Source organism: Equus przewalskii, chromosome 15, assembly GCF_037783145.1.
Source record: "Equus przewalskii isolate Varuska chromosome 15, EquPr2, whole genome shotgun sequence".
In the NCBI taxonomy this organism is placed as follows: domain Eukaryota; kingdom Metazoa; phylum Chordata; class Mammalia; order Perissodactyla; family Equidae; genus Equus; species Equus przewalskii.
Window position 1 is genome coordinate 73,813,312 of NC_091845.1, and position 13,298 is coordinate 73,826,609.

Consider the following 13,298-nt stretch of genomic DNA (forward strand, 5'->3'; position numbering starts at 1 on the left):
CCTTGCCAACAATAATCACTTTTTTTTTCTTGGCCATTTAATTGGGGGAAAAGATACTTCATTGTTGTTATAACTAGCATTTATTGAATTACAAGTTAAATATTTCTTTTGTAGGTATTTGAAATATCTTTGAGTATGATAGATAATTCCTAGTTTCTCTTCTCTGTTTCTAGAAAACTGTGTTATTGTCAGACATAGCTAGTTTTTCTCTAAATCTGGCTCTTTTTCTTTTCTTCAGCAATAGGACTGTAGCACAGAGTATGGGTGCCCAGGTGCACTGCATTTCCCAGCTTCCTTAGGAGTAAGTGTGGCCCTGTGGTTAAGTTCTTTCCAAAGGATGTGAGTGGAAGTGATGTGGGCCACTTCCAGGTCTGGCCCATGAAACTACGTATTGAAGATGGTGGACTCTCTTGTAAGTATAGCAGAGGACCATCTGTCCTGGACTATCGTGTGATCAAGATTTAGCTTCTGTTTTGTTTGAGCCACTGCAGTTTACTTTACCTTACACAGTTCTAACACATTTAAATCTTTATTTATTTTTAATAAAGTTTTTCTCTTTTATTCAGAGTCCTTGCTTAGTCTTCTCTGTAGCCCCATGGCACAGAGTAGGTTTTCAATAAACATTGAATGAATGAATGAATGAATGAATGAATGAGTCGTATGATTACTTGAAAAGACTCTTGCTGCTTCCTTTAGTTCAGTCTCAGAGGCAGTGTTTGTTCTCATTACCGGGGCAAAAAAGGGAAACCATACATGTGAATTACATGTTAATGCTCAAGCCAATTCTGAGACATATTTCCATTTATAAAATGTGATCCTTTTTCTTACCTGGTCAGTCAGATACCAGAAGGGGCTGATTGCACAGTCTCTGACATCCCGGCTCATGAGGAAGAAAATGGCTCTGGATGGTTGTTTATTTTGGTGTGACCATTACCACTTCAAACTGAGTTCATGTGAAACTTCAGGCCTCCTGCCTGGAGAAGAGTAATTTTTTATCCCACACTAGAAGTTAAATGGGCCCAGTGAGATCCAAAGAGCTTAACAAATCCTCTGCTTTGTCACAGTGAAGACCTTTGCCTAATGCAAGGTCTTATCCTAGAGATTGCTTGGGGCCAGAAGATAGCCTGGTTAATCTAAGCCGCTCCTACTTCCCCACAGTGTTCACTGAACTGGGTTTTTTGTCTGTAAATAAAATGGACTAGATCTGGGTTGGTTGCCATGGTGACTGTATCAGGAGCCTCTGGGCTCTCTATCTTCCTCTGCTGACAGCTCCTGTGCGTGAACCCCCCGTGGGGAGTGGGTGCCTCGATCCACAACCTTATGGAATCACCTTTCCAAGAAGGTAAAGTTCATTATAAAAAGACGGGCCAGTTTGTGGGGGAAATGGTTGCTGGATGCTCCTTCTGGGACATGGCTGTCTGGTTGCATGTGGCTTGCGTAGTTATGATCTTAGGAACGCTCATTAATTAACTTTCCAACCAAAATCCCTCTAGACCAAGGATGGTGGCCTCTAACTTCCTTGTATCCTTCAGTCAAGACCAGCTTTCTGAGTCTGAAATTTGTTATTCCTTGGTAGGTTTGGAATGATAAGTCCAGCCACACAGAAGTAAATCCCTTCCTCTTGGGCCGGAGGACAGCATCTCTGCAGCTCTCCCAGGGTGAGAAATGTGGCTTGGTTCCTTGGTTTCTTTACAGGGGTCAATCTCCTGCTTACCAAGGGCACTCTGAAGGGGCTTCCAGGGCTCTTGGCTCCACCTCCCTGTGCTAATGGATGGCCTTGCTCAAAATCATAGTCTGAGGAAGGTGGAACTGGCACTGTGATTTAGGTTAAAGTGTCAAAAGGGATCTATTTAGTCTTCCCCTTCCAGATAGTAGCCATGTTTCTACATACCCACATATCCATATGACATGAATTAAGTGGTGGACATTTATGTGCCACATGCTATCTTGAATTCAATTCTCTTTTACACCTGGCACCTCAAATTCTGTATATTCAAACCCACGCTTGGTCATATCTGGTCTGTGACTACTTCAGTATCAGCCCAACTGGTCCATCCAAATCCACTCATCCCTCCCATCCATTCTCCAAGCAGCAGCCAGAGGGGCTTCTTAAAATTCATATCTGATCCTGCCTCAGGCTGAAAGCCTCCTGTTCCCTCTCCTTGCTCTTGGGATAACGACGTGGCCGGCAGGGCCCCGACTCCCTTTGCAGTGTGTGTTGCACGCTCTCCCTCTTGTTCTCTGTGTTCCACCTACACTGGCATGCTTTTGGTTAATCTCTGCACTGGGTTCACTTCTGCCACAGGGCCTTTGCCCAGGCTTCCCTTTCCCTTGCCTGGTTTCTCTTGCTTCTTCATCTAGTTTGCTCTTAGACATCTTTCAGATCTCAGCCTAAGTGTTACTTTTTCAAAGATGCCTTCCCTGACTCCCTAGATTAGGCCAGGTTCCTCTATGTGATGTTGTCATGGCATTTAGGGGACATGTTTCCTTCACAGGACTCGTCTCTGTTGATAATTACACACAAATTTGTGTGATTATCTTCTCAGTGTCCATCTCCATTACTATTCTGTGAGGTCCACGAGAACGGGGTCTGGGTCTGTGATTGTTCATCATTGTATCTCTCTACCTAGCACCATGTCCATAAATGTTTACTGAATGAATACATGAATCTTCACAATCCATGGCAAAGTATGGATCATTCTTATTTTACAGATGGACAAATTTAGGGCAAAATCTCTCAATCGTCATTGACTGCTGATTAAAAGTCCTAAACAGTTTTTAATCTGATGTTAAATCCCAAGGACCAATATTTAATAAGTGATATTTCCATTCTGCTTATGAGATTCAAAGAGGTTCGGAGGGACTCAGGAGCATCTGAGAGGCAGTCACAGCTGCCACCAGGGATTGGGGGCATTTGGGAATGTGCAGAGGAGGTCATCAGAGGTTATGGAAGTCTAACCTTCTGCTCTAGGAAAGCATAAGCTTCGTCCTGAGCCCTCTGCCCAACCCAGCATTTCATTAAGTAAAACACATCTCCCTCATTCATCTTCCTCCCCTGCTCCTGCCTCCCAAGAATTTCCCGTGACGGTAGGTACCCCTCCTCTGAGCTCCCATGGTGGCCTGTGGTTGTCGCTGTCTGAGCACCTCGTGCTGTAATTATTACAGTTACTTTTTCATGATGTTTTTACTACAATTGCTTTTGTGGCTCTCTTACTATTCTGCAAACTTCCCTTTCCACACCTACATCTCTGTGACTCAGCTCCTGGCACACAGTGCGTGGCATGGATTTTACTAGTTCTTTACCCCAACTGCACATTAGAATCAGACGGGTGGTTGCAAATACATCCCAGTGCCTGGGCTCTGAGTCAATTGGTTTGGGGTGGGGCCCAGACCTCGGCAATTTTTCAAATCTCACAGATGATTGTGATGAGCAGCCAGTTTGGGAATTTCTGGGCTAGATACTCAATAAACATTTATTGAAGTGAACTAACTGGAATCATCCTTCTGTGTGTGTGTATTTGTGAGTGTGTGCATGTAGGTGGTGTTGGGTCTAGGGAAGAATTGGCCTAGGCACTGGTTAAACTCCTGTTGTGTTCCCCTCTCTCCCAGTGAACATTGTGGATTCTGAGGATCAGGATAGACTTGGGGAGTTGGAGGGCTGCCAGGGACAAAACTGAGAGACATCCTGGTTGTTCACAGAGACCTATTTCCAGCTCCACCTCTGGGCTGAGCACAAGGGCAGCGAGTCAGCAATTTATCTGCTTTCTACTGCCAAATGTAGTAGCAGGAACATTTTTTCCTGATTCTGCATGCTATTTGGAGGTCCAAATCAATTAATTTTTCTTGAGTCTTGCAGCTGGTGCATTGATTTTTATTCACTTATTAATTCATTTACCCCCTCAATAAGCATTGATCGATTATGGGTATAGCATAATGCCAGCGCTGAGGGTCACATGAAGGAAATATTATACAGGTGCCCTGAAGAGCTTACCATCCAGCTGGGTAGACAGTATGCATACATTGGACATCAGTGGCCGTACATTTTGCCATTAAGAAGGTGGGTTTTTGAGCCAGACAACCTGGTTGATTGCCTGGAGCGCTGTTTGTTAGTCGTGGACCCTGGGAAAGTTACTTTACCTCTCTAAGCCTTAGTTTCCTCATATGAACATTTTTCTTCTGTGAATGATAATAAAACCTACACCATGGGGTTGCTGTGAGGATTGAATGAGGTCATTCCTGTAAAGCATTTGGCATAGTGTCCGCACATAGTAATAATTCAAGTGTTGGCTGTTGTTATAGGAAAGATAGCAAGTGGGGCTAACTAGTGAGTGAAGGAGATGGAGGAATTTAGAGATCAAGATCCATGTGGTTATGGGGAGTGGGAGGAGAAAGACTCAGGAAGGTAGAAATTAAGCTGATTCTTGGGATGGGTGTGATCTGGAAAAGTGAGAAGCCAGGGTCCACCGGGTGTGTGTAGGGGGAGGGAGGGTGGGAGGTCGGGGGAGGGAGGGTGGGAGGTCGGGTGAGGGGCGAGTGCACGTGCTATTTGAAATGTGGCAAAACAGTTCATTATTGTCCACACCCTCACTTCCGCGCCTGGGCTGCTCGAGAGGCTGATATGTTAATTGGTTATGTCTGCGAGGCCCCTTCTAACCCTGTATTCAGCAAATGTGGTGATTTATCGCTATGGACCAAACGTTCCCAAATGCCAGTCGCAGAGCTGGGAAGGCTAAATTTAGCATAAGAGTCCTGGGTATTTAGAACTTCAAGTGGAATTCTAGATTCTGAGATCAGGTTAAGACCACTTTGGCTGTTTAACTGCAGTTAACATTTTCCTTGAAAAATTCCAACCTTTAAAAACCTCTATTTGACAACTAGCTTGCCAATATTTATGTTCCACTCCATTAGCATCAACAGGGCTGACTCTCCACTTTCAAAGATATGCATTTAGCTGGAAGAAATCACTGCTGTTTGCTCATTTCACATGCTCGTACAAATACGTAAGTGCACACACAGACACACACAGATATACAGCACGCCCCTAGTCCATATATACCCATACTTGGTCCTGAGTGATGTCTTCTCTGTGTTTGCTTTCATCTGTTTTTGTTTTCTTCAAGTGTTTCTTTTTTCCTTATTCAGCTATAAGCCTTCTGGAGAACTGAAAGGCAATATATTATGATGCTGTAATGTTTGGTCCCAGGGTTAATTATTTTAAATACATTCTGCTATGATAAGATACCTAATAAGTATCCCATGCTTTTCAGGGTCAGAACTGCTAGTTTTGCCTTGTACCTCAAAGATGCAGACATGGTCTTTGAAGACCATGAGGGGAAAGAAAAGAACAAGAACTTTGTTTTAACCCAGGTCCATGGACTGTTGATAAAAAATGTCCGCTTTATTGTGACAAGCCACCAAACATGAATTTGGGCCTGCTCTTTCTGCTAATTCAGAACCCACTAGAAAATACACACTTAACTAGGTCAGTGATTCTTAATCCTTTTTAGAGGTATGTGTGAAAGGATGGGTAGTCTTGAAGAATCTGATGAAAGCTATAGTTGCCTTCTCCATAAAAATGCACATAAACACATTTTCTGCATATAATTTATTTTGCTGCATTGCAAACACATCTTTCACTCAGTTAGAATGTTAAAACAATATTTAAAAAAGACTTATGATCCTCTTAATTGCATTTTTTCAAGCAAAAATTAATAGCTACTTCCTGAAAAACCTTAGTAAGTCAAAATGTGCAAATAAAAGTAAAATGTAATTACTTTAAAACTAACTTTCACAAGAAGGTTGCTGTTGTTTGGTTAGAACAAGAGATATAAATTATAGAGTGGGTTTTTTTTTTTTTTTTTTGTGAGGAAGGTTGGCCCTGAGCTAATATCCATTACCAATCTTCCTCCTTTTGCTTGAAGAAGATTGTCCCTGAGCTAACGTCTGTGGTGATTTCCTCTATTTTGTATATGGGATGCCACCACAGCATGGCTTGATGAATGGTGTGTAAGTCTGCGCCCAATATCTGAACCTGTGGACCCCAGGCCGCCAAAGAGAGTGTGCGAACTTAACCACTACACCACTGGGCCAGCCCCTAGATTGGGTTTTTTGGACATGATAATGCAAATATCTTTCACATCCAATCAGTTTGGACTTTTCATTTTGGTGGTAATAAGGATAGCAAATTCTAACTTACGCTAATATTTGCTAGCAAAAGAGTTAGAGTTTCACAGGTTATTCTGAAAAATGAGGTTAGGCTTGTGTCAAGGAATACAGAATTCTCTAAAACACTTTGAATTGAATTCATGTAACATTATTTTCTTTGTCTCCAATTCAATGAAGTCAACTTTGTCAATGTCTGAATCATAAATGTTGTCTTTGTCATTTAGGAAAGAGTCAGGACCATACATTTCAATTTTAAGGTCATCCAACAGAAGTATTCTTCAGCTGTTTCTTTGCCCATTTACATGCACAAGAGCCAGCACAGCCTTTTCACTCTTGGCTCTGGCCTGCAGATGCCCTTTCTCCAACAATGCAAGGATCACATAGCTGTCTTTCTCCCAACACCTCTTCCACAATGGTAGCCTGGTCAAGAGACTTTAAATTTTTTCAGCAGCATCCATAATGGGATCTGCTGGACCTTTCCTCAAGAGTTATGGCTCATTCCAATGGCCAAAGATGTCAATCAAGTCACTCAAGTCATGAGTGAATTCTTCTTTGTCAAATCAATCTGAGAATGGGCTTTGCTGGTCACTTAAGAAAGGTAAAGCATTCTGCCTGTAGTTAATCAGTTGCTTCAAAACTTGTGCTTTAGAAAGCCAGTGAACTTCAGCATTTATTGCCTGACAAATCCTATTGATAAGGCATGATTCAAGGTCCTGACTCTGTAAAGTTGAAGTGGACATAACTTATTTTAGAATTGTTGTCCACATCACGTGGATGTAGAAAACCAGTCAGTATGATATGTGGAGTTTCTTTTTCAGCAACGTGGAGGCTTCATGGAACAGCAATGTGCTCCTCCTGTACCCGTGGCACCTACATTTTTCTCCCAGGGTTTTGCTTGGCAAAGAAACTTTTCATTATTTCAAAGCTGTCCTGAGCATCTGATGCTTCCTAAGGGGGCTTACCAAGTGGGCATCTGCATGTATGCGACAGGAAAACTGGGAACTGGCCACACTGAGAACTGTCAATGCACTTATTCAGTTGTATGCTGAAGGGAACTCGTCTGGCTTAGATTCCCCTGAGACCTTCTTCAAACAGAAGACAAGTTGGTGCCTCTAATAGGGTAACACTTTTTGACAGAGGCACTGCTTCAGGGTTTTCTCTCTTCTCAGACTATAGACCCACTTGACTGCTTTAGGTCAAATGGCTCCAAGGGGTGCCCAGTTGCAAGGCTTCTTTTGCTTGGCCATGTGATAAGCATTGTTGCAGGATGCTCTAAGTCCAGGCTGTTGAGTTGGTGTGAATTTCTCTAGTTTTTTGAGTTGACCTATTTTCTCATAAAAATGATCCATTCTGAACTGGGCATTCACACAATAGACAGATGCCAGTTGTTCTTTGATTTTGCTGGCTTTATGCTTTCACTGAGCAAGAAACTTGCTACATAAGAGGGATCATGTTTTTGGTGTCCATCGCATTTGGGATGAAACCCAAGGAAACACACTTTGTTCTACTTTATTTTCTTTGATGTTTTCCAACCTAAGCCAGGCCATGTACTAAGGACTGATGCTCAGAATCATAATGGAAGCCTAAATCTAAAATACAGATCAACAGGAAAGCACTTTGATGGTGATGACTGTTTGCTCCCTGACGAAGTATAGTGATATCCCATGCCACTCTACCTTGTGCAGTATGAAACAATTCCTTAAGACCAAAATTTGGCAAAAATTATTTTCCACAGAAACAATTTTCAAACTATTTGGAAGGAGCTCAAATATGACAAGTGTCTCCCTGACTTCACTGATTCCTTGAATCTATTCAAAGACCAATGAACTCTTAATCTAGAGAAAGACTCATTTTGCTGAGAAAATTCTGAAAAGGCTGAAACTAAAACAAGAGGGGAAAGTATATTATTTCCATTATTATTTGAATAAAACCCAGGAATTCACTTATAGCCCCCCAAAGTCAGTGAATTGGTCCATCTTTGGCCATTCTGCTCCTAATTAGGCCCCCGTGGAAATAAATGCATACCTCTATAAAGCATATTCTAGGTTCTGCTGAATTTTCATCTGACTCCCAGATGGAAGCTCCTTGTGGGCTGGAACAAAATTTTTCTTCATACTTTTAGGATTCACATTTTGTATGGTACTTAGCACATAGTGAGATCCTGGCAATGCTTGAGGAGTGAGTAACCATCAAATGTTCTCAAATTAATCATTTCATAATATAGTTTAGATATAAACTATAATATAGTTTATCCTAGAGATAGAGTTCATTACCACCACTTGATACCTCTGACAGCTGTAAACTGTTCTTGCCTTTTGCCTTTTGTCTATGGTTAATTAGCCTTACCACTTTTGATATATTAAGATTCTGTAATAAGGGCCCCAATGCCTCTTAAGAAAGATAGGGTTAGTCATATGTGATGCTTCATAAGAAGGTAGTTGTGAAATGTGTAGGCGTTTCTGCCAGACTGCCAGGGTTCAAAGTGGAGGGGTCTTGCCTGGTCCAGAAGGTACGAGGGGGAGCTGTCATCATCAGTGCCCTGATTGCTCCTGAGATGCTCATTGCTCAAGCCCTCGTGGCTCCTCGAAAGCAGGTGTCTCAGGGTCCCCATGCTGCATGCAGTTGAGAGTGCTCTGCACAGGAACACCTGAGTCCTGGCCAACCTCTGTCAGCTCTGCCTGGAGGCAAGGCTGGGTTCTAGCCCCAGGTGCAGCGGCGGAGGCCCTCCACAGCCCTCCAATGTCCAGTGCAGGCCCCTGCTGCCAAGGTCTGCAGGGTAGGTGACCCTACAAACTGGAAGGGCTCCTCCCTGAGACGGCTGTCTCCCTGGGCCTCACCATTAACGTTTTCATCGCATATTTCACAAGATTCCTGCAACATCTTTTCACCACTTTCTTAATAGCAATCATGTTAACATATTACCCTAAAGAAAAAGCTTGAAAAGATACGGCTTTTGGAGAGCGTGCTCAGGGAGTGCCCAGTCCCTGCTCCCACTGCTAGTGGGTGCTCTGGTTGGACATTCCTCTTGCCACCCCCAGGGCAGCAGTTTCTTTACCCTCACCCCCTGGGAGGACTAGCAGAAGCTCTTCCAAGAGTTTTGGCTCCCAACAGAAGCTGGGAGGAGGGCCCTTTCTGGGGACTTCAGCTTTCTGCCCTGTAACACGAATGTCCCTGAGATGGGAGCATAAAAACGGCCTTCTTTGTGGAATGAGAAAGGAAAAATACAATGAGAACAAGCCATGGACTAATGGCTCAATAATTTTCCTGCCCCACACTCTTGTTGAGTATCTTTAATTGGACATTAGAGATTCCCCGAAGTCTTGGATGTCAGGAATCACACAGTGTTAGATCTATACTAGACGTCTTCACAACAGGACTCTTAATAAGTACCTTTCCTTTCCCTACAGCTTACGTATGCTTGGATTAAATAGTGTTAGGGAGGATTTCCCTTCTCTCTGAAGCACTGCTACTAAAGAAAAATATAAAACAGCAGTGGGGAGGCAGATGCTAACTTCCCAAAAATGTAACTTCCACAGTCCTGCCTGATTTATTCTAATTTTAGTTACTAAACAATTGATAATATTCTGAATCATAATCCTAAACTTACAGCCAAATATAATCAGAGATTCCATCCTTTTGAAAAGTCACACTGGCTATATTTGAAGCAGAAAAGTGTTGACTTTTAATGCTTTTATTACAGTAAAGTGTTTGAAAGATATCCATTTCTCTCTAATTCCCATGAATGTCTGTGGGATGGACTGTCTCAACTAGCAGAGGCTAGATGTTGGGCCCAGATTGCAGCTCATGACAAATGTATCTCCTGGGATTCCTGCTTTTATTTTGGTGGGAAGGGTGCTTGGCTGATGAGGGCGCACCTGTTCAGGAAAGAGCAGCTGCAGAAAGGAGGATGGAATGGCTCCTGTCGGGAGCAGATCACCAGAGTGATCTCAGCCCCTCCCACCATCTCCGTCAGACAATCGTGATTACGGGCACACACATTTCATGGGAATCTGAGTGATGGATTTTAAACGGTGCAACACAGAAACACTAACTTTCACTTTGTGCACAAAATGTAAAGTAATGCAACTCCCCCCAAAGGAAAAGCAGCAACAATCCAAACCAAAGTACCCCTCGCCACTGGAGGACCCAGGGATTGTGAACTAAAACGTGTTTTTGCTGCTGCCGTGTGGCGGCGCCACCTTAGCTGATCTCCTGTGTCAGCATTTTGCGATCCTTCTGTTGTGTACAGGCACCTGAACTTCTGTGAGTGATTTTTGATGGCTGTTGTCCTGTTATTTTAACATCCAGTTGCTATAATTTAGCAAAGTCATCCAAGCATTCATTAGGTGATGTTCGTACAAGTGATGAAAAACACACCAGAAAGATCAATAACTTTGGAACAGGAGTTAGAGGTGATAGAATACTACAAGGAAGGCCCAGCAACCACCACGAGATGCTATTAAAGGAAGAACAAACCCTCTGCAAAGTATTAGAGTTAATGCTAAGAAAATAAAAAGGCGCGTTAGAGCGCATTATTCTACAATGTTTGTGGATTTATGTGCCCCCGGAATGCAGTCCCCATTTTATGTTTATTTCCAAGAGCAATTACTCTTGAATTATCAGAGACGTTCAAGAGCTCATCCCTGGCAAAAACCTGGTAGCATGTGTTTGTTTTCTGTCCTTCCCTTCTCCTGTTGTGCGGGTTCATCTCTCATCCCAGTGCCTGGCAGGGTGCCTGAAATACTGCAGAGGCTTGGTCAAGGTGTGTGGAACAAATGAGAAATAACTAACAAGTATGGAGTATTTTTATATGCCCAGAGACTGGTTAGTACTTTACACGCATTATCTCCATTAGTGCTCATGCAACCCCAAGAAGTAAGCATTATCATCCATAGTTTTACAGATGATGAAACCAAGCTCAGAGAGGCTAAATAACATGGCCCAAGGTCACACAAATAGTGACAGGTAGAGCCAGCTGTGAACCAGTTAGACTAACTTATCCTGCCTCCCAAACGAATTGGAGGGGGAAATGATTGTAGTTAAAAACCATAACTGGCTTCCAGAGCAGAAGTGATTTCTGGATGCTGTTTTCAAGCATCCTTTGGGCAGCTAACTGGGTGGATACTCTTTTCTGATCAGCTGATGTGCAAAGGTAGACCTGGGGACAAGTTTGAAAATAACGGCTGGAGAGAAGTGTAATCTACACCTGTGGTTCCCAAAGTGTGGTCCCCAGGTGAGCAGCGTCAGCATCACTCGGGAACTTGTTAGAAATACAACTTCTCCCTGTGCCACACCTGCTGAATCAGGACTTCTGGGATGAGGCCCAGCAATCTGTGTTTTACAAGCTCTCCGGTTGATTCTGACACATGGTCAAGTTTGAGTGCTACTGACCTTCACAAGAGAAAGAAAAAAGTACCATGTTTAAATGTGAAATTCCTGGGGGCAATTTGGAAGGAAGGTAGCGATGAGGGAAAAATGTTGAGGATGAGAGTGGAGAGAGAGAAATTTGAATCTGGAGAGATTCAGGTCTCTGTGTGGGTTGAAGTGGCCAGGAAGGGTGCCTGAAAGGAACAGGGTTATCTGAAATTTAATTTCAAGCTCTGCAGTATAAATTACCTTAGTTTGCTCAAACACCCGGTAATGTCTGATTCACAGACCAAAACTTAGGAGAGCGGGTTTTTGTAAACATCACAGAAATAGGCAGACTTCTGTTCTCTACCAGCATATGCTAATCAGAGAAGTGACCCACTGACAGAACTAGTTTAGTAAAAACAAAAGCATAGAGCCAGGAAGATGGTCTTCATGCCTATTTACAAACCAGAATGGCATATTCATCTGTTTCTTGGGGGAAAGGGGAGAAATGAGGGACAAAGCCACCCTCCTCTTTGTGCTCATGACACAGCTCCACCGTGGCCGGCCTCCCCTATACGGCCTTCTCCCTGCCCTCTGAAAAGTTGGCTGCAGAGCCTCTTTATGTCTTATAGGACATTGACACTAATTTGGTTTTGAGAAATTTTAAGAATCTTTCAAAATCCCTTACAGTGGCTGGAAATACCCCGGGGTGTTGCAAATTCAGAGTTGGGGATTATTGTGGAAAAGCTAAAGCTATGACTGTGTCCATAACAACCAGTGGAGAAGTGCTGCTCTGGGAGTCTTGTCTGGTGAACAGCTGATGGTGGTTATTTTTGCATCAGATAGAGTAAGTGAATCAGACAGCACACACGCACACAGACAGATGGTGCCTGTGTTTACATGACACCGAAATATTTGTCTTAAAGACAACATTTTGGAACAACAGAATTGAGCCTGCCTGGTTTTATCTGTTTCCCTGATTTAACTGTTTAGCTCAGCCTCAGACAGGCAGCTCAGAGTGTGGGGAGAGCACGGGCTTTGGAGCAGACAGAGCTGGACTGGAATCTTGGTTCTGTTCCCTGTGAGCCCTGGGACTTGGTGTCCTAATTTGAAGATGAGATCAATGGTGTGATGATACCCATTCTCACTTTGGATGCGTAAATGTGAATGTGAGGGTTAAGAGGGAAAATGCATTTGAAACTACGTACTAGATACTGAGTAAATGCTAGTTCTCCTTCTGCTTTCTCTTCCACCTCAGCAGAAGATGAAAAGGTAATGGTAGCAGGGGCCACTGTGATTACAGGTGAGGGGAACAGAGTTCCTAAGAGCCAAGATACCGTGGAGGACAGAAAGTACCCTGGAGGCAGAAGCAATCCCCGGAAGCACAGCAAGTTGTCTGAATCTTGGCCTGGAATCCCAAGAGCCTGAGTGTTCAGGTAAGGCATGGGGCAGAATGCCTCCAGATTTTAAATCCATCCATCAAAAGGGGGAAGGCTGCCTCTCTCCTCACAGCCAAGGAAAGACAAGAATCAAGAAGGGGAACCAGACTTTCTGGACCAAGATGAAAACAAGCTATGGCAGAGGTGGGACGAAGAAGGAAGAAAAGTCAAAAGCTTCAGCTTCTCCACCTTCTACGCTAAGAAGAGAATAGTAGGCTCTTCGGGCCTAGAAGTCCAGAAAGAATGTGTGTCTTCCTACAGGCTGAAGCAGAAGAAAAAGCTGGAGATCCCAGAGAAAGATCTGGTTAGGAAAGACGCCATTTTTAGGGATTAAGAAAGGAA